The sequence below is a fragment of the Myotis nattereri genome, assembly GCF_964212035.1.
Source record: "Myotis nattereri genome assembly, chromosome: X".
Taxonomy (NCBI): domain Eukaryota; kingdom Metazoa; phylum Chordata; class Mammalia; order Chiroptera; family Vespertilionidae; genus Myotis; species Myotis nattereri.
Genome location: NC_138078.1, coordinates 108,882,675 through 108,903,796, shown reverse-complemented (window position 1 = coordinate 108,903,796; position 21,122 = coordinate 108,882,675).

Here is a 21,122-nt window from a genome sequence, read left to right as displayed (position 1 = left end):
GTTTTACGAGTTAGGCTTTTAAATTTATTTTTAATTTTTCCTTTTTATTGAATTTATTGGGATTGACACTGGTTAACAAAATTATATAGGATTCAGGTACACAATTTTACAACACATCATTTATATACTGTATTGTGTTTTCACCCCCCCCCCAAGTCTCCATCCATCACCATTTATCCCCCTAACCTTCCTTCATTTCCCCACTCCCTGACTCACCACCCCAGCAGTCACCACACTGTTGTCTGTGTCCATGAGTTCTTTCTTTTTTTTTGTGGTGGGGGGCAAGTTAGGCTTTTTTTGGTTCCACACCTATGTGATATATTTTTTGTCTGCCTCATCTCACTGAGCATAGTACATACTATCCTCAAGGTCTATTTTGCAAATAGCAGAATGACCTTCTTTTTTGTGACTGAATAATATTCCATTGTATATGCATGCCACATGTTCTTTATTCATTTATCTGTTGACAGACACTTAGGTTGTTTGCATATCTTGGTTATTGTGAATAATGCTAGAGTGAACATGGGGGTGCAATTATCTCTTCAATATCCTGTTTCCATTTTATTTTGTTATATAACTAGAAGTAGGATTGCTGGATCATATGGTAGCTTTTTAATTTTTCGAGGAACCTCCATACTGTTTTCCATAGTGGCTGCACAATTTGCATTCCTACCAACAGTACACAAGAATTCCCTTTTCTTCACATCCTCCTAGCTTGCTATCTCTTACCTTTTTTAAAATAGCCATTCTAATGTGTGTGAGATAATATCTCACTGTGGTTTTGATTTGCATTTCCCTGATGATTAGTGATGTTGAGCATCTTTTCATGTTTATTGGCCATCTGTATGTCTTCCATGGAGAAATGTCTATTTAGTTCCGCTGCTTATTTTTTAATCAGATAATTTGTGGTTTTTTTCTGTTGAGTTGTATAAGTTCTTTTTTTAAAAAATATATATTTTTATTGATTTTAACAGAGATGAAGAGAGAGGGATAGAGAGCCAGAAATATCGATGAGAGAGAAACATCAATCAACTGCCTCCTGCACACCCCCCACTGGGGATGTGCCTGCAACCAAGGTACATGCCTTTGACCGGAATCGAACCTGTGACCCTTAAGTCTGCAGGCTGAAGCTCTATCCACTGAGCCAAACCAGTCAGGGCTGTATAAGTTCTTTATATATTTTAGTATTAGTCCCTTATCACATATGTGGTTTGCATATATTTTCTTCTATTCTGTAGGTTGCCTATGAATTTTGTTGGTTGTTCTTTTGCTGTGAAACAATAATTTAAAGTATTTTCTGAGACTGGTAAAAAGTATTAGAGATGAGGTTCTTTGGTGAGCAACACCCTAAGCATTGTGAGCAAAAAGAAGAGGAAACAGAAATGTTAACTTGTGCTTGATGATATTTCAGGTTTAATAAAGATGTCGAATTGCGTTATCACCGATAAGGGTTTAATCTCCAACATTTACAGAGAACTCATACAACTTAACAAAAGGAAGATAAACAATCCAATCAAAAAATGGGCAATGGACCTAAATAGACACTTTTCAAAAGAAGACAGAAAGAAGGACAAGAGACATATGAAAACATGCTCAAAGTCACTAATCATCCGAGAGATGCAAATCAAAACAACAATGAGGTACCATCTCACACCTGTCAGAATGGCTATCATCAACAAATCAACAAAGGACAAGTGCTGTAGAGGATGCGGAGAAAAGGGAACACTCGTGCACTGCTGGTGGGAATGCAGACTGATACAGCCACTATGGAAGACAGTATGGAGCTTCCTCAAAAAACTAAAAATGGCCGAAACCGGTTTGACTCAGTGGATAGAGCGTCGGCCTGCGGACTGAAAGGTCCTAGGTTCGATTCCGGTCAAGGGCATGTACCTGGGTTGCGGGCACCTCCCCAATGTGGGATGTGCAGGAGGCGGCTGATCGATGTTTCTCTCTCATCAATGTTTCTAACTCTCTATCTCTCTCCCTTCCTCTCTGTAAAAAAATCAATAAAAAATATAAAAAAAAACAACAACAAAAAAAACACCTAAAAATGGAACTCCCATTTGACCCAGTGATCCCACTTCTAGGAATATATCCCAAGACACTAGAAACACCAATCAGAAAGGATATATGCACCCCTATGTTCATAGCAGTGCAATTCACCATAGCTAAGATTTGTAAACAGCCTAAGTACCCATCAGCAGATGAGTAGATTAAAAACCATGGTACATGTACACAATGGAATACTATGCTACAGTAAAAGGGAAGGAATTCTTACCATTTGCAACAGCATGGATGGAACTGGAGAGCATTATGCTAAGTGAAATGAGCCAGTCAGAGAAAGATGAAAATCCCATGATCTCACTCATTTATGGAATAGTAGAGGCCTGGTGCATGAAAATTTGTGCACTCAGGGGGTCCCTCAGCCTGGCTTGCGCCCTTTCGCAGTCCGGGACCCCTCAGGGGATGTCCACCTACCGGCTTAGGCCTGCTCCCTGGGAGATCAGGCCTAAGCTGGCAGTCAGCTATCACTCTGGCTGCCTGGGACCCTCGGGGGATGTGCAACGCATGCAGGGAGTGGACCTAAGTTGTAGTTGGATATCCTTAGCGCTGCACAGGAGGCGGGAGAGGCTCTTGCCAATGCCGCTGTGCTTGTAGCCGTGAGTCTGGCTTGTGGCTGAGCAGAGCTCCCCCTGTGGGAGCACACTGACCACCAAGGGGCAGCTTCTGCATTGAGCGTCTGCCCCCTGGTGGTCAGTGCATAGCATAGCGACCAGTTGTTCTGGTTGTTCCACCCTTAGGGTCAATTTGCATATTACCCTTTTATTATATAGGATAATGAACAACATAAACTGATGAACAAAAACAGATCTAGAGACAGAGAAGCATCAATCAGACTGTCAAACCTCAGAGCGAAGGTAGGGGAGGGTGAAGGTAAGGGAGAGAGATCAACCAAAAGGCTTATATACATGCATATAAGCCTAACCAATGAACACAGCCAACAGGGGAGAGAGGGGGTGAGTGGGGGGAGGGCGGGGGGGGGGAGGGAATGGGGAGATAAGGACACATATGTAATACCTTAATCAATAAAGAAATTTTTTTAAAAAGATGAACTATCAATGATGAGAGAGAATCATTGAGTGGTAGCCTCCTGTATGACCCCACTGGGGATCAAGCCTGAAACCTGGGCATGTACCCTGACTAGGAATTAAACCCTGACCTCCTGGTTCATGGGTTGATGCTCAACCACTGAGTCATACCAGCTGGGCAAAAATGTGCATATACTGTAAGTCTCCATCCTCAGACACTTCCATAAGAAGACAGACAAAAATTTGTGCACAAAGATATTCATCCGAGTGTTATTTAGAAAGGTGAAAAATTGATGCCGAAACCGGTTTGGCTCAGTGGATAGAGCGTCGGCCTGCGGACTGAAGGGTCCCGGGTTCGATTCCGGTCAAGGGCATGTACCTGGGTTGCGGGCATATCCCCAGTGGGGGATGTGCAGGAGGCAGCTGATCGATGTTTCTCTCTCATCGATGTTTCTAGCTCTCTATCTCTCTCCCTTCCTCTGTAAAAAAATCAATAAAATATATTTAAAAAAAAAAAGAAAGGTGAAAAATTGGAAACAATCTAAACCTCTAACATTAAGAGTAAATTATGGCACACCTTGATACCAGGAGAATGTACTATCATTAGACAATATTATTAGAGGAATATTTAAGGACATGGGAAAATGTTAGATTAAAGAGATGAAGTCAAGATAAAAGTGTACATATGTGGTATGATCTCTATTATGTGTTTTTAAAAGGCCAGAAGAAAAGCTGAAATAAAACATGCCAAAAGTGGCCCGGCCAGTGTGGTTCAGTAGTTGAGCATCAACCCATGAACCAAGAAGTCACAGGTTTGATTCCGGGTTTCAGGTTTGATCCTCAGTAGGGGTTTGCAGGAGGGGTTTGATCCTCAGTAGGGGTTGGCTGCCTCAGTAGGGGCAGCCAATCAATGTTTCTCTCTCCCTCTCCCTTTCTCTCTCTCTCAAATCAGTAAGAACATATTTTTAAAAAAATATGCTAAAATGGGGTTGCTCTGGGTCATTAGCTTTTTTCCTCCCTGTCATTTTACCCTTTCTAGTTTGTTACACAATGAATATGAATTACTCTTGTAATCACAAAAAGACACCTCTTCTCTAATATTGTGGATAGCCTACACCCCACCAGGCAGACACATTTCCATTGTGCAAATAAGATTGGGTGATTTCTGTCGCGGTGGGGATTTGAGGCATGGAATTTTAGAGTAACATCCCAAATTAGGATATAGGGGAAGAATAGCCAATCACTTCATTTCATACCAATCACAACAGAGATCCTGGAGAAATTCCCCCAAGACCCTTGAAGTAATATTTCCCTTTTGTTGATTCTGATTGTTTGGTTTTCACTTGCTTAGGAGACCCTCCACTTCCTTCTGACATCCCTTTTAAGAATTCCCTCCTGTATGAAGTGGCAAAGTCTCACCAAGCAGATCTAAACATTATAATCTGGTTAACAGCTTTAGCACAAGGATCAAAAAGTTTGTTTCTCAAAGATAAGTGAGCCTAGGGTAGGATGGATGGAGAAGGGGCCATATGTAAAGAAACAAAGAGCATCTTCCTGGAGTGTCCATTTTACTAGATGATGTGTACTTTTAAATGGTATTTTTATATTACAACCAATTTGGACATATTATGGTATAAAAAGCAATATTTGCATGGATTTTTGAAGGAAAATCTAAGGATTCAGCTTCACTGGTGTGGCTCAGGGTTGGGCGTAGACTTACAAACCAGGAGGTCAAGATTTCATTCCCCATCAGGGCATGTGCCCCCATTGTGGGCTCAATCCCCAGTCGGGGGTGTGCAGGAGGCAGTGGATCAATGATTCTCATCATTGATGTCTCTATCTCTCTCTCCCTCTCCCTTCCTCTCTCAATAAATATATATATTTTTTAAATTTAAGGCTTCAATGGAATGTTATGCTTATAGCATTCATTCGCTTCTGTTTTAGGATATTTCTGTGGAAAAATGCGCTAAGTATAGAAAGGTATATTTTTGCTCCGCTGTAAGGTAGGCAATTGATTACTCCCTGTATCTGAACAATTAGGTTCGTCACAGAACATCTAAATCAGACTACACAAGGAGCCTTCAAGGGGTTAACTGAGAATAAGAATAAGGCCCATTTTATTTAACAACTCAAGATTTATTGAACATGATTAAGTAAATGAGCAGTAATGATTTCTCTTTTCCCCTCAAAGCTTGTGAAAGGAGTTTTTCTCATCTGCCTACTTGGTTTACATCCTGGAGATTTTGTGAAAGACTGGATAATGTGTTATCTCTACACAGCTTTGCTAGATAAATGCCAGAAATCAAGTGTCATCACAGAGCCCTCTCATCAAGGCTTTCAGATGCATTCTGTAATTGCAGAGTCAGACTTAATTCCAGCTTGTAGATTCCACTTCTAGAATCTCTTGAATAAACTTTGTCCTTTTGTAATATTTGTTTTTTCAAATACTAAAGTGACCTCTGTTCTCTGAAATGATTACAAGGTGACTTCTCTGACTTAACTGTGAAACACTCTGAGATTCTACAAAGAAAGGTGGGGCATGCAAAAACTCTAATGGAACATAGAGATCCTTATTTATTTATTTATTTATTTATTCATTCATTCATTATACATGGATTTTGATTTTTTTTAAAATCCTCACCCGAGGATATTTTTCCCATTGATTTTTAGAGAGAGTGGAAGAGAGAGGGAAAGACAGAAATATCAATGTGAGAGAAACACACCGATTGGTTACCTCCTGCACGTGCCCCAACCAGGGCCCAAGCCTGGGAGGAGCCTGCAACCGAGGAGGTACATGCCCTTAACTGGAAACGAATTCGGGACCCTTTGGTCTGCAGGCCAACACTCTATCCACTGAGTCAAACTGGTTGGGGCCAGAGATGCTCATTTATTCATCCATTATTTCAGTGATATTTGTTAAGCATCTACTACTGTTCTAGGCACTGTTCTACCCGCTGGGGGTTCAATTATGAGCCAAACCTGACACCATTTCAGCCCTCAAGGACTCTTACCCAGAGCAAGAGATATGTTTTAGTTAAATAAGCCACAAATGAATGAATAATTATAATCAGAATAGCATAAACAGGTCTTCTCGGCCACCTGTACTCTGCTCTGGTGTATGGACAAGAGTGTCTGTAATGTTGGATTATTATTCTCATCTCTACCTTCTCTGTACAATAGAATTATACATATGCATGCATGCATTGCTGTGCAACTTTGTAGTTCATCCATCTAGTAGAGTAGGTGGAGTATATTTCCCCATTCTATCAACTTTGGGCTTGTTCATGTGAACTGTTTTGAGCAATGATTCCAGTTGGCTAATATTCATGAGCCCAAATGATAGTATATCAATTCTGAACAGAGGCTTTTGTATTTTGTATTTTTTGCTTCCTTCTTATACTCCTGCCTCCCATTAAAAGATGAGTATGCAACAGGTAGCTGCTTCTCTTTGGTGTGGTGCCTAAAGTGAGGAGCAGACCTGAACCCAAGCCTAAAAAGCCAGGCTCCCTGAGCCTTGTAGACCCACAGCCAGCCCACAGAACCACAAGCAACAAGCAAGAAAGATTTGTTGTTGTATCTGAGATCTTGGGGGTTGTTACTGCAACAAAAGTTGACAGTCCATCAGTTTATGAATACTCACTGAGTACCTACTGTGCATGTCAGGCACTGGGTTAGGGGCTGGGATTAAGCAGTTAGCAAAAGCAGACACAGCTCCCGTGAAAATCACAGACTACTGCTTACTTTTGTTTGGCTGGTATGTTTTTCTCATTTTTCTTTTTATTTCCCCCTTAAAGTGGGGCCAGAATGATGTACTAAGAACATGCCTGAGATCTCATTGTTGTTTGGTCTGGTCTTCAGTTTCCATCTCCCACCAATCCCTCAACATTTTTTAGCCTCTTTGGGCCCCTAGAATAGAGATATTACTATCACACTTTCATTTCTAACAACATGGAAAATCTGTCTCTCTTGGGAAAAGAAGGGTTTCCTTGCCAGTGTCCAGGAGTTAAAAAAGATTAGAAACTATCTATATTTTAAAATTGTATCTTGTTATGAAAAAGCTTCCAGTAATTTAGTAGCTTTAAGGAGTTTCACAGATGCAAGCAGAATATCCCTTATGGCCTGGCTGTCTTTTGATCACAAGCCCACAAGGTAGAGGCCTCTCCACCTTTGTTATCTGAGGAGAAGAGATTTGTCACTCCCAAATCTTTGAGAGAACTGATAGGGACTCTGCTTAAAAGTTACAAACTTGTTCAAAAGTCAAGGCAAAGGATATAAATGTGTTATTTATACATCATCTAGTTTAATCCTCTCAACATTTCTAAGGCGTTACTATTCATTAAAAACATTATCCACCCTGGCCAGTGTGTGTCAGTGGTTAGAGCATTGGCCCGAGCACCGAAGGGTCGCAGGTTCAATTCCCAGTCAATGGCACATACCTGGTTGCAGGTTTGGTCCCTGGCCCAGGTCAGGGCGTGTGCAGGAGGCAATCAATCGATATATCTCTCTCACATCGATGCTTCTCTCTCCCCCACCTCCCTCCCTCCCTCTCTCCCTCCCTCCCTCCCTCCCTCCCTCTCTCCCTCTCTAAAAATCAATGGGAAAAAATATCCTCGGGTGAGGATTAACAAAAAACAAAGCAAAACAGAACAACCTTCCCCCGCAAATCCAACATTACTAAGTACCTACTAGGTGCCAGATATTATTCCAGATGCCTGGGAATCTATCATTAAACAAACTAAACAAAGACCTCTGCCCCTGTGGGCAGTCGGGGGAAGACAGAAATTATTAACAATGTTAAATAAATTAGCTAAATAATATTTTAGAATATAATGATTGCTTTGTAAAAAGAGAAAAAGTATGATTATTATCTTCTTTGGAAATAGGGTATTAGTATCAGGCCTGGGTTCAAATTTCAACACTGCCACATAATAACTAGATGATGTTGGGCAAGTTACCGAACTCCTCTGAACCTGTTTCATCTATACAACTAGGATAAAATCTCTCTTCAAGTATTGTGTTGAAGATTGTGATGATGCAGGTAAAATGCTTTCCACAGTGCCTGATCCATGGTAAGTGCTCTGTGATTGTTAACTGCCTCTGCTGTGAAGTCATATATGGTGCCCGTGGTTGTAGAGATCTTAGTGGCCTGGTCAGGATTTGCAACCACATATATTTTTTAAAGCTTTTACATTTAGAAATAAGTTTTTAAAAGTTGGAATAAGAATGGTACAGAGACTACCTATTATTACCCTTATAACTCACTTGCCCACGTGTTCTCTCTCAGCATACATATTCATATTTTTTGGAACCATTTGAGAATAAGTTACATAATTTATGACCCAATACTTCAGTGTATATTTCATAAGAATAGGGGTATTCCTCTCTACATGATTGCAGCACAGTTATCAACTTGAGTAAATTTAATGTTTACATAATTTTATGTAATCTACCATTGTATGCTAATTTTGTCAATTGACCCAATGATGTCCTTTATCACATTATCCCCCTTCCTGTACAGGATCCAGTCTAGGATCAGGTATGCATTTAGTTGTCATGTCTCTTTAATTTCCTTTAATCTGCGAACATTTCCACAGTTTTCCTTTGTCTTTTATGACACTGATATTTTTGAAGAATACAGTTTTCAGCCCCTTTTTTTCATTCAACAGATGGTGTCTTAGTTGCGGTTTGTTTGATGTTTCCTCATGATTAGATTCAAGTGATACATTCTCAGCTGAAATATTACAAAGGTGATGCTGGGTTCTTCTTAGGGTCTCACATTTAGATACTCACTTTGTCTACCTGCATCTCACTGGTTATGTTAATTTGATCACTTCGTCAAGGTGTTGTCCAATGTTTTCACTGTACAGTTGTTTTACTATTTAATTAATAAGCAATGCAAGACCATGCAAATACCTTACTCCTAATCAAAAGTCAATGATTCTTATCTGACCAATATTTAACACGATGGTTGCAAAATGCTGATTTTCCAACTGAAGTACTTCCTTCACCTTCAGCAGTTGCACTCTACTCTCTACTGTAAACAAGATCCCCTCCCGTTGCCTCCATTTTATTTATTTAGTTATTTATCTGTTTATTATTGGTTTGGACTCATGGCTTTTGCTGTACTTCGGTTCTCAATTTGTCACTGATTTGGCCTACTGCCCTTTCAAGCTGGTTCCTGTCCTTGTGACAACCCTTATCCTTATGACATAACCCATCATTTACTTTGAGTACTTGCTTAATTTCTGGCATAATATGTTGTAGGCTCATGTTGTGCCTACCTTGCCTAGCCCTGAAATCAGCCATTTCTCCAAAGAGTTCTGTGCAATAGGATCTTTTGACTCCAGCTTGTGGCTCTTTCTAATAAACCACAGCTGGATCAGCCTGGCAAACACCAAGGCTATGTCTGGGGGATTTTTATGGAAAGGTGCATCTCTGGGGTACAGGATAACTCATGGGGAGTAATGGGAAACGAACTCGATTAGAAAGTTGTCCAGAGAGCGGGAATATTTTGTAGTAAGTAAATGGATATTAGTGAAGTCTCCTGATCAAAATTCTCGATACTATTAGAAATGCCAGTAAAAAGAATGGGAAAGGGGTGGGTTGAAGATTGATTCAGTAAAGATTAAATTTCTTAGCTGGGGATAGACAGTCTGTATATACTTGATCTCCTTATACTAAATAAAAAGAAAATTATGTAAAACACCTCTCATATTTTTTTTGTGTATATAGGAGCACAATAGCTAAGACAAATGAAACTAACAGAAATCTAAATTTTATTTTTGCCATGTAATATCAATTCCTTCCGGCATTTTTTTTTTTTTTTTTTTTTGTGGTCAGGACTGGCTACAAAAAATACAACTATACAACTGTTTTGAGGCTCATCTCCTTTCTCTAGCTACCCTCTAGTGGAGAGAACTGAAATTACTAAGTGTACCAGTTAATAAGCCGATTTTTTTTCAATAGGTGGAGTTACACATATGTTGATATATATACGATTTGATATGTATGCTATTTTGCTGTATTGACAACAAGCTTCAAAACTTCATATGTCAAATTTTCTGAAGGTATTAACATCATAGGTATTTTTACGCTTAAAAATGTCGAATTTCGTGCCACAAAAAGAGCATTTGCAGGAAGTTTTAATTCATTACTTTATCTTGAAGACAAATGCTTCTGAAAGTTATCGTATACTTCCGGAAGCTTATGGTGAACATGCTCCATCTCAAGATACTTGTGAACGCTGGTTTAAACGCTTTAAAAGTGATGATTTCGATGTGAAAGACAAAGAGCATCCAGGTCAACCGAAAAAGTTTGAAGACCAACAATTACAAGCATTATTGGATGAAGATGTGTGACAAACTCAAAAACAACTTGCAAAGGATTAAACATTGCTCAGCAAACAATTTCTGATCATTTACAAGCAAACGGGAAAGATTTTAAAGGAAGGAAAATGGGTGCCACATCAATTGAACGAAAGACAAATGGAAAACTGAAAAGTCATCAGTAAAATGTTGCTTCAACGGCACAAAAGAAAGTCTTTTTTGCATCGAATTGTGACTGGAGATGAAAAGTGGATTTATTTTGAGGATCCCAAACGCATAAAATCACGGGTTGATCCAGGTCAACCATCAACATCGACTGCAAGGACAAATCACTTTGGAAAGAAGACAATGCTCTGCGTTTGGTGGGGTCAGGAAGGTGTGGTGTATTATGAGCTTCTAAAACCAGTTAATGATTAAAAAATAAAAATAAAAAAAAATAAAACCAGGTGAAACTGTTAATACTTATCGCTACCGACAACAAATAATCAATTTGAACCACGCTTTGATCATGAAATAACCAGAATGGGCCAGAAGACACAGCAAGGTAATTTTGCTTCATGATGACACACCATCACACACTTCAAAACCAGTTAAAGACACATTAAAAGATCTTGCCTGGGAAGTATTAACCCACCTGCTGTATTCACCAGACCTTGCTCCTTCAGATGACCACTTGTTCCTATTGATGGCACACGCACTTTCTGAGCAGCACTTCAAAACGTACGAAGAAGTGGAAAATTGGGTCTCTGAATGGTTTGCCTCAAAACAAGAAAAGTTCCATTGGGACAGTATCCACAAATTACCTGAAAGATGGGGGAAATGTGTAGCTAGCGATGGACATTACTTTGAATAAAGCACTTTTGATGTTTCTCTTGAAATTATCGTGTTTTCTTTGGACTACAAAATCCGCATTATTAACCAGTCAATAATTAATCCACACTATTAACTGGTTAATAGTTAATCCGCACCGTTAACCGGTTAATGGTTGATCCGCACTATTAACCGGTTAATGATTAATCTGCACTAGTAACTGGTTAGTGATTAATCCGCATCATTAACCGGTTAATGATTAATCTGCATTATTAAACAGTTGATTAATTCTCATTATTAACCAGTTAATCCCGCATTATTAATCAGTTAATGATTAATCCACATTATTAACCAGTTATTAGTTAATCTGCATTATTAACCATTAATAGTTAATCTGCATTATTAATTGGTTAATGATTAAACCACATTCTTAACTGGTTAATAGTTAATCTGCATTACTAACCAGTTAATAATTAATCCACATTATTAACTAGTTAGTGATTAATTCACATTTTTACCAGGTTAAAAATTAATCCATATTATTAACTAGTTAATGATTAATCCGCATTTTTACCAGGTTAAAAATTAACCCATATTATTAACCAGTTAATGATTAATCCGCATTAACCGTAATAATGCGGATTTTGTAATAAAATAAAACACGATAATTTCAAGAGAAACATCAAAAGTGCCTTATTCAAAGTAATGTCCATCACTAGCTACACATTTCCCCTATCTTTCAGGTAATTTGTGGATACCGTCCCAATTGAACTTTTCTTGTTTTGAGGCAGACCATTCAGAGACCCAATTTTCTACTTCTTAATACGTTTTGAAGTGCTCCTCAGAAAGTGCCTATGCCATAGAACAGAACAAGTGGTGATCTGAAGGAGTAATACAATAAAATGGCATACATTTCAAATCACATATATATCAACACTACAGACCTGGTGCACAAAAATTTGTGCACTCAGTGGGGGGGGGGATCCCTCAGCCCAGTCTGTGCCCTCTCACAGTCTGGGACCCCTCGGGGGATGACCACCTGCTGCCTTAGGCCCGCACCCTGGGGGATTAGGCCTAAGCTGGCAGTCAGACATCCCTCTGGCAGCTTGGGAGCCCTCGGGGGATGTCCACTTGCCAGCAGGGAGCAGGCCTCAGCTGCAGTTGGACATCCTTAGCGCTGCTGAGGAGGTGGGAGAGGCTCCCTCCACCACCACTGTACTGGCAGCCTTCAGCCTGGCTTGTGGCTGAGCAGAGCTCCCCCTGTGGGAGTGCACTGACCACCAGGGGGCAGCTCCTGCATTGAGTATCTTCCCCCTGGTGGTCAGTGACCAGTCATTCCCAGTCTTTCTGCTGATAGGGTCAGTTTGCATATTACCTTTTTACTACATAGGATAGAGGCCTGATGCATGGGTGGGGGTCAGCTGGTTTGCCCTGAAGGGTGTCCCGAATCAGGGTGGGGGTCCCACTAGGGTGCCTGGCCAGCCTGGGTGAGGGGCTGATGTCTGTTTGCAGGCTGGCCACACCCCCCAGACACCCAAGCTCAAACTGGAGGCTGTCTGGAAGGAGGTATCTTGGATTTATTAATCTTCTACAATAGAAAATTTATTGCCTTGAGTGGAGGTCACAGCTGGCTCAGGGCAGGCGGGAAGCTTGGCTTCCTCCATCGCCAGGGCAACCAAGCCTCCTGCTTGCTCCAGCTCTGTGGCTGCTGGCCGCCATCTTGGTTGGGTTAATTTGCATATAGTCGCTCTGATTGGCTGGTGGGTGTGGCTTGAGGCATAGCAGAGGTGCAGTCAATTTGCATCTTTCTCTTTCTTTTTTTAAATTGTTTTATTGCTTAAAGTATTACAAAGAGTATTATATATGTCTCCTTTTTTTCTCTCTGCTTGACCCTCCCCTAACCTCCCATGATGCCCAGTGTCTTGTGTCCATTGGTTATGCTCATATGCATGCATACAAGTCCTTTGGTTGATCTCTTACCCCCCTCCCATCCCCCAACACTCCCCAGGCTTCCTGCTGCAGTTTGACAGTCTGTTTGATGTTGCTCTGCCTCTGTATCTGTTTTGCTCATCAGTTTATAATAGTCTTAATTATCCATAAATGAATGAGATCATGTGGTATTTTTCCTTCATTAACTGGCTTATTTCACTTAGCATAATGTTCTCCAGTTCCATCCATGCAAATGGTAAGAATTCCTTCTTTTTTGAAACAGGGTAGTATTCCATCGTGCAGATGTACCACAGTTTTCTAATCCATTCATCTGCTGATGGGCACTTAGGCTGTTTCCAGATCTTAGCTATGGTGAATTGTGCTGCTATGAACATAGGGGTGCATATATCCTTTCTGATTGGTGTTTCTGGCTTCTTGGGATATATTCCTAGAAGTGAGATCACTGGGTCAAATGGGAGTTCAATTTTTAATTTTTTGAGAAAAGTTCATACTGTCTTTCATAGTGGATGCACCAGTCTGCATTCCCACCAGCAGTGCACAAGTGTTCCTTTTTCTCCCAATCGTCTCTAGCACTTGTCCTTTGTTGATTTGTTGATGATAGCCATTCTGACTGGTGTGAGATGGTACCTCATTGTTGTTTTGATTTTCATCTCTCGGATGATTAGTGACTTTGAGCATGTTTTCATATGTCTCTTGGCTTTCTGAATGTCCTCTTTTGAAAAGTGTCTATTTAGGTCCTTTGCCCATTTTTTGATTGGATGGTTTATCTTCCTTTTGGTAAGTTGTATGAGTCCCTATAAATGCTGGAGATTAAACCCTTATCGGTGATAACATTGGCAAATATGTTCTCCCATGCAGTACGCTTTCTTGTTTTTATGTTGATGGTTTCTTTTGCTGTGCAGAAACTTTTAATTTTGATGTAGTCCCATTTGTTTATTTTCTCTTTAGTTTCCAATGCCCTAGGAGATGTATCAGTGAAGAAATTGCTTCGGCATATGTCTGAGATTTTGTTGCCTTTGGATTCCTCTACTATTTTTATGGTTTCCCATCTTACATTTAAGTCCTTTATCCATTTTGAGTTTATTTTTGTGTATGGTGTAAGTTGGTGGTCTAGTCTTATTTTTTTGCATGTATCTGTCCAATTTTCCCAACACCATTTATTGAAGAGACTGTCTTGACCCCATTGTATGTTCTTGCCTCCTTTGTCAAATATTAATTGAGCATATTGGTTCGGGTCAATTTCTGGGCTCTCTATTCTATTCCATTGATCTATATGTCTGTTCTTGTGCCAGTACCAGGCCGTTTTGAGAACAGTGGCTTTGTAATACAGCTTGATATCTGGTATTGAGATCCCACCTACTTTGTTCTTCTTTCTCAGGATTGCTGCAGCTATTCGGGGTCTTTTTTATTCCAGATGAATTTTTGGAGAGTTCGTTCTAGGTCTGTGAAATATGTCATTGGTATTTTAATGGGAAGTGCGTATAATTTATAGATTGCTTTGGGTAGTATGGACATTTTAATGATGTTGATTCTACCAATCCAAGAACATGGCATCTTCTTCCATCTCTTTATGTCTTCCTCTATCTCTTTTTTCAGCATCCTGTAGTTTTCTGAGTAGAGGTCTTTTTACCTCTTTAGCTAAGTTTATTCCTAAGTATCTTAATTTTTTTTTGGTGCGATGGTAAATGGGATTGTTTTTTTAGTCTTTCTTTCTGTAAGTTCACTATTGGTGTATAGAAATGCCATAGATTTCTTGGCATTAATTTTGTATACTGCTACATTGCCAAATTCATGTATTAAGTCTAGTAGTTTTTTGATGGAGTCTCTAGGGTTTTGTATGTATAATATCATGTCATCTGCAAATAAAGACAGTTTTACTTCTTCTTTTCCAATTTGGATGCCTTTTATTTCTTCTTCTTGTCTAATTGCAATGGCTAATACTTCCAGTACTATGTTGAACAGGAGTGGTGAGAGTGGGAATCCCTGTCTTGTTCCTGATCTTAAGGGGAATGGTTTTAGTTTTTGTCCATTGAGTATGATGTTGGCTGTGGGTTTGTCATATATGGCTTTTATTATGTTGAGGTATGATCCTTCTACTCCCACCTTGCTGAGAGTTTTTTATCAGAAATGGGTGTTGGATTTTGTCAAATGCTTTTTCTGCATCAATTGATATGACCATGTGGTTTTTTTCTTTCAATTTGTTTATGTGATGTATCACATTTATTGATTTGCGGATATTGTACCATCCTTGCATCCTGGGATAAATCCTACTTGGTCATGGTGTATGATCTTTCTGATGTACTGCTGGATCCGATTTACTAAGATTTTGTTGAGGATTTTGGCATCTATGTTCATGAGGGATATTGGCCTGTAATTCTCTTTCATTGTGTTGTCTTTCCCTGATTTTGGTATTAGGGTGATGCTGGCTTCATAGAATGAGTTTGGAAGTGTTCCTTCGTCTTGAATTTTCTGTAGTAGTCTGAGGAGGATAGGTTTTAGTTCTTCCTTGAATGTTTGGTAAAACTCCCCTGTGAAGCCGTCTGGTCCTGGGCTTTTGTTTGCTGGAAGCTTTTTGATGACTGCTTTAATTTCTTCCATAGTTATTGGCCTATTGAAATTTTTAGATTCTTCCTGATTAAGTTTTGGAATGTTGTATTTTTCTAGGAATATGTCCATTTCCTCCAGGTTGTCTAGTTTGTTGGAGTAGAGCTGTCCATAGTATTTTTTAACAATCATTTGTATCTCTGTGGGATCTGTTGTTATTTCACCTCTATCATTTCTGATTTTGTTTATTTTGGTCCTCTCTCTTTGCTTCTTGGTGAGCCTGGCTAGAGGTTCATCAATCTTGTTTATCCTTTCAAAGAACCAGCTCTTGGTTTCATTGATTTTATGTATTGTTTTTCTTTTGGTCTCTATGCCATTTATTTCTGTTCTAATCTTTATTATCTCCTTCCTTCTGCTCACTCTAGGCTTTTCTTGTTGCTCTCTTTCTAATTCTTTGAGATGTAGAGTTAGATGATTTACTACCATTTTTTCTTGTTTTTTGAAGTAGGCCTATAGGGCTATAACCTTCCCTCTCAGGACTGCTTTCATTGTGTCCCATAGGTTTTGGATTGTTGTGTTTTCATTGTCATTAGTTTCCAGGATGTTTTTAATTTCTTCTTTGATCTCATTGGCAACCCAATCAATACTTAATAACATGCTATTCAGCTTCCAAGTGTTTGAGTATTTTGGGTTGTTTTTATTGTAGTTTATTTCTAATATTATGCCATCGTGGTCTGAGAAGATGCTTGGTATGATTTCATTCTTCTTCAATTTGGGGAGACTTTGCTTGTGACCCAATATGTGGTCTATTTTTGAAAATGCCCCATGTGCACTTGAGAAGAACATATATTCCGTGGCTTTGGGGTGAAATGTTCTGAAGATGTCAATTAAGTCCATCTGATCTAGTGAGTCATTTAGGATTGCTGTTTCTTTGCTGATTTTTTTTGTCTAGAGGATTTATCCAGGGATGTCAGTGGTGTATTAAAGTCCCCTACTATGATTGTATTGTTGTCGATCTCTCCCTTGATATCTTCCAGGAGTTTTTTTTTATGTATTTGGGTGTTCCTGCATTGGGTGCATATATGTTTATCAGGGTTATATCCTCTTATTGTATCGATCCCTTTAGTATTATGAAGTGGCCTTCCTTATCTCTTGTTATGGCCTTCACTTTGATGTCCATTTTGTCTGATATAAGTATTGCTACCTCAGCTTTTTTTTCATTTCCACTTGCCTGAAAGACATTTTTCCATCCCTTCACTTTCAGTCTGTGTGAGTCCCTTATTTTGAAGTGGGTCTCTTGTAGACAGCATCTATATGGGTCATGTTTTTTTATCCATTCAGCCACTCGATGTCTTTTGATTGGAGCATTTAGTCCATTTACGTTTAAAGATATTATTGAAAGGTACTTCTTTGTAGCCATTTCTTTTTTTGTGTGGCTGTTTTCTTTCTGAGCTTTTTATTTCTTCTTTTTACACCAGTCCCTTTAGCATTTCTTGCATTGCTGGCTTGGTGGTGATAAACTCCCTTAACCTTTTTTTGTCTGTGAAGCTTCTTATTTCCCCTTCAATTTTGAATGATAGCCTTGCTCGATAGAGTACTCTTGGATTCAGCCCTTTGCTTTGCATCACTTTGTAAATTTCCATCCATTGTTTTCTGGCCTGATGTGTTTCTGTTGAGAAATCATTTGATAATCTAATGGGAGATCCCTTGTATGTAACTTTCCATCTCGCTCTTGCAGCCTTTAAGATTTTCCTTTTGTCCTGAACATTTGCCATGGTAATTATGATGTGTCTTGGTGTGGGTCTTTTTGGGTTCACCTTGTTTGGGACTCTCTGTGCTTGTGTGACTTTTTTGTTCCCCACCTCAGGGAAGTTTTCTGATATTATTTCTTCCAACAAGGTTTTCTAACCCTTGTTCCTCTTTCTGTTATTCTGGCACCCCTATTATTCATATGCTGTTTCGTTTCATGTTGTCCCATAGCTCCCTTAGGCTCTCCTCCTGTCTTTTAATTTTTTTCTCCAATTGCAGTTCAGTTTGGGTGTGTTTTGTTTCCCTGTCTTCTAATTCTCTAATTCGGTCCTCCGCTTCTCCTAGTCTACTGTTGAAACTTTTGATGGTGTTTTTTATTGCAGCTATATCACTCTTCATTTCTTCTTGCTTCTTACATAAGTTATTGATTTTTTTCATCCATTTCTTTTTGATTCTTACATAAGTTGTTGATTTTTTTCATCTGTTTCTTCTTGATTCTTGCATAAGTTGTTGATTTTTTCCTCCATCTGGTTTATGCACTCTAGGACCCTTAATCTGAATTCTTTTTCAGACATGTTGCATGCCACTGTTTCACTTAGCGGCTTTTCTGGCGAGTCCTCCTCTTCTTTCCTTTCGGGGTTTCTTTGTCTACCCATGTTTGATCTCACTGACAGATCTAGATGTTGAGTTGTTCAGGGGCTGCTCCTTGGGTGGCTGTGGCTCTTCGGGCTGCGGTTGCTCCTCGGGCAGTTGTGGTAGCAGTTGCTCCTCAGTTGACAGCAGCTCCTCTGGTGGGTGCTGTTAACAGCCGTTGTGGCTCCTCTGGCTGGTGGAGGGAGGCTTCTCACACAGCTGCTGTTCCTCAGACAGAGGGTGTGATGATCACGAGGCTGCTCTTCCTTGGATGGGGGCGGGCTACACACGCAGCTGCTATTCCTTGAACTGCGGCGGACTGCTCATGTGGCTGCTGTTCCTTGAATGGGGCCTGGCTGCATGCTGCTGTTGTTCCTCTGATGTGGTTGGCTGCTTGTGTGGCTACTGCTCCTTGGACTTGGATAGGTTGATTGCAAGTCTGCTGCTCCTTGGATGGTGGTGGGCTACTTGCGGGGTTGCTGCTCTTTGGACGGGAGTGAGCTGTACACGTCGCTGCTCCTCCTCTCCAGGTGTCTGGTTATGTGGCTTGCTCTCTGGCACTTTAGCCAGACAGGATAAAATTCACCTTAACAAGACATGACTCAAGGAGAACAAAGCATGAATGTACTCATGACATCGATAACCCCAATGTATGTGACAATCTGAGAAAAGAGAATTAGGGGAGAGAAAAGAGAGTACAAATGATATCTAAGAGAGAGAGAGAGAGAGAGAGAGAGAGAGAGAGAGAGAGAGAGAGGAGAGAGAGAACACCACAGAACCAATAGATAAACCAAACAAATATAAACACCAAACACCCAGTAAAGAGGGTGGGGGCAGAGTCTGTAGAGGCTGAGCTGATATACAGGAAATAAGGTTAAGAATTGGATAAATATGGGGAGAACCTCACTTCAGTATAGCGGGGGTAGAAAAGGGATGAGTGGATAAGAAGAGACAGAAAGGGAACAAAATAATATATTTACAAAAAAATTGATTTTAGCCGAAACCGGTTTGGCTCGGTGGATAGAGTGTCGGCCTGCGGACTGAAATGTCCCAGGTTCGATTCCGGTCAAGGGCATGTACCTGGGTTGCGGGCACATCCCCAGTGGGGGATGTGCAGGAGGCGGCTCATCGATGTTTCTCTCTCATCAATGTTTCTGACTCTCTATCTCTCTCCCTTCCTCTCTGTAAAAAATCAATAAAATATATTTAAAAAATATTGATTTTAAAAAATGGTATAAAAATAGAAAATAACAAGTAAAAATAATATAAAGTTGAATGATGAAAAATTAATGTGAAAAGAAGTAGAAAATAAAGCAACAAACAAAAAAGGAGAACAAAGAAAAAAGCAAAAAAAAGAGCAACAAACCAAAAAGGGAAACAATGAAAAAAGCTAATAAAATAATAATAGAAAAATAAAAATGAAAAATTGAAATGTCATTCCTTTGGCTGGCTTAAGATCCCAGTTTTCTGGAGTGTCTGTGATTTTTAAAAAATATATATTTTATTGATTTTTTACAGAGAAGAAGGGAGAGAGATAGAGAGAGTTAGAAACATCGATCAGCTGCCTCCTGCACATCCCCCACTGGGGATGTGCCCACAACCAAGGCACATGCCCTTGACCGGAATCGAACCTGGGACCTTTCAGTCCGCAGGCCGATGCTCCATCCACTGAGCCAAACCGGTTTCGGTGTGTGATTTTTTTTTGCATGTTTATCTTTTATTAGATTAGATATGTGTAATTCAATCTATCAAAAAAAATTCAGATTATTAACTAGTACAACTAGTATACAATGGCCTAAAAACTGATTGCTGAAGGGAAAATAAAAACCAACTACGCTAATTAGGCAGTGAGATCACCAGTTAGAGGTGGAAGGAATTGAACTATTCTTGTGTCCAATATCTTGTTTTGCATATAGGGAAAAAGAAGTCTAGAAAGGGGAAAGCTACTTGCCCAAAGTTAGAAAGCTAATGGCAGAGCCAGAATACATGCTGCTCTTTTGGATGCCGCATCATTTTAAAAAAATATATATTTTATTTGATTTCAGAGAGAGAGGGAGAGGGAAAGATAGAAACATCAAAGATGAGAGAGAATCATTGATCGGCTGCCTCCTGCACACTCACACTGCGGATCAAGCCTGCAACAAGGCATGTACCCTGACTGGGAATCGAACTGTAATCTCCTGGTTCATAGGTTGATGCTCAACCACTGAGCCATGCTGGCAGGGCATGCCCCATCATTTTAAAGATATCCTTGAAAACTTTGCTATTAAAAATAAATTTAGCCCATTTTCATGCAGAAGAATTGATTTAAATTTTGTAATACTTTGTTATCCAATATATATATTTTTCAGAACTTCACTTTTAGAAATGAATGGGGGGCAGTCAGTAGTTATTCCAAAAACCATATATCCCACCCCATTCCCATTTTTTTTAAATAACTGCTTATATTTCATATACCATAAGATTCATACCATAACTTGACAGCTACCCTCATACCTTTTTTATTTTAAATACATTTATTGATTTCCTACAGAGAGGAGGGGAGAGGGATAGAGAGTTAGAAACATTGATGAGAGAGAAACATTGATTGGCTGCCTCCTGCACACTCCCTACTGGGGATGTGTCTGCAACCAAGGTACATGCCCTTGACTGGAATCGAACCTGGGACCCTTGAGGCCGCAGGCCAACGCTCTATCCATTGAGCCAAACCAGTTACGGTCCTCATACCTTTTATTTATTTACTAGAGGCCCGATGCACAAAAATTTATGCACTTGGGGGTGGAGGTCCCTCAGCCCGGCCTGTACCCTCTCACAGTCTGGGACCCCTTGGGGGATGACCACCTGCTGGCTTAGGCCTGCTCCCCGGGGGATTGGGCCTAAGCTGGCAATCAGACATCCCTCTGGCAGCCCGGAAGCCCTAGGGGATGTCCACTTGCCAGTGGAGAGCAGGCCTAAGTTGCAGTCGGATATCCTTAGTGGTGCTGAGGAGGCAGGAGAGGCTCCCACCACCACCACTGTACTG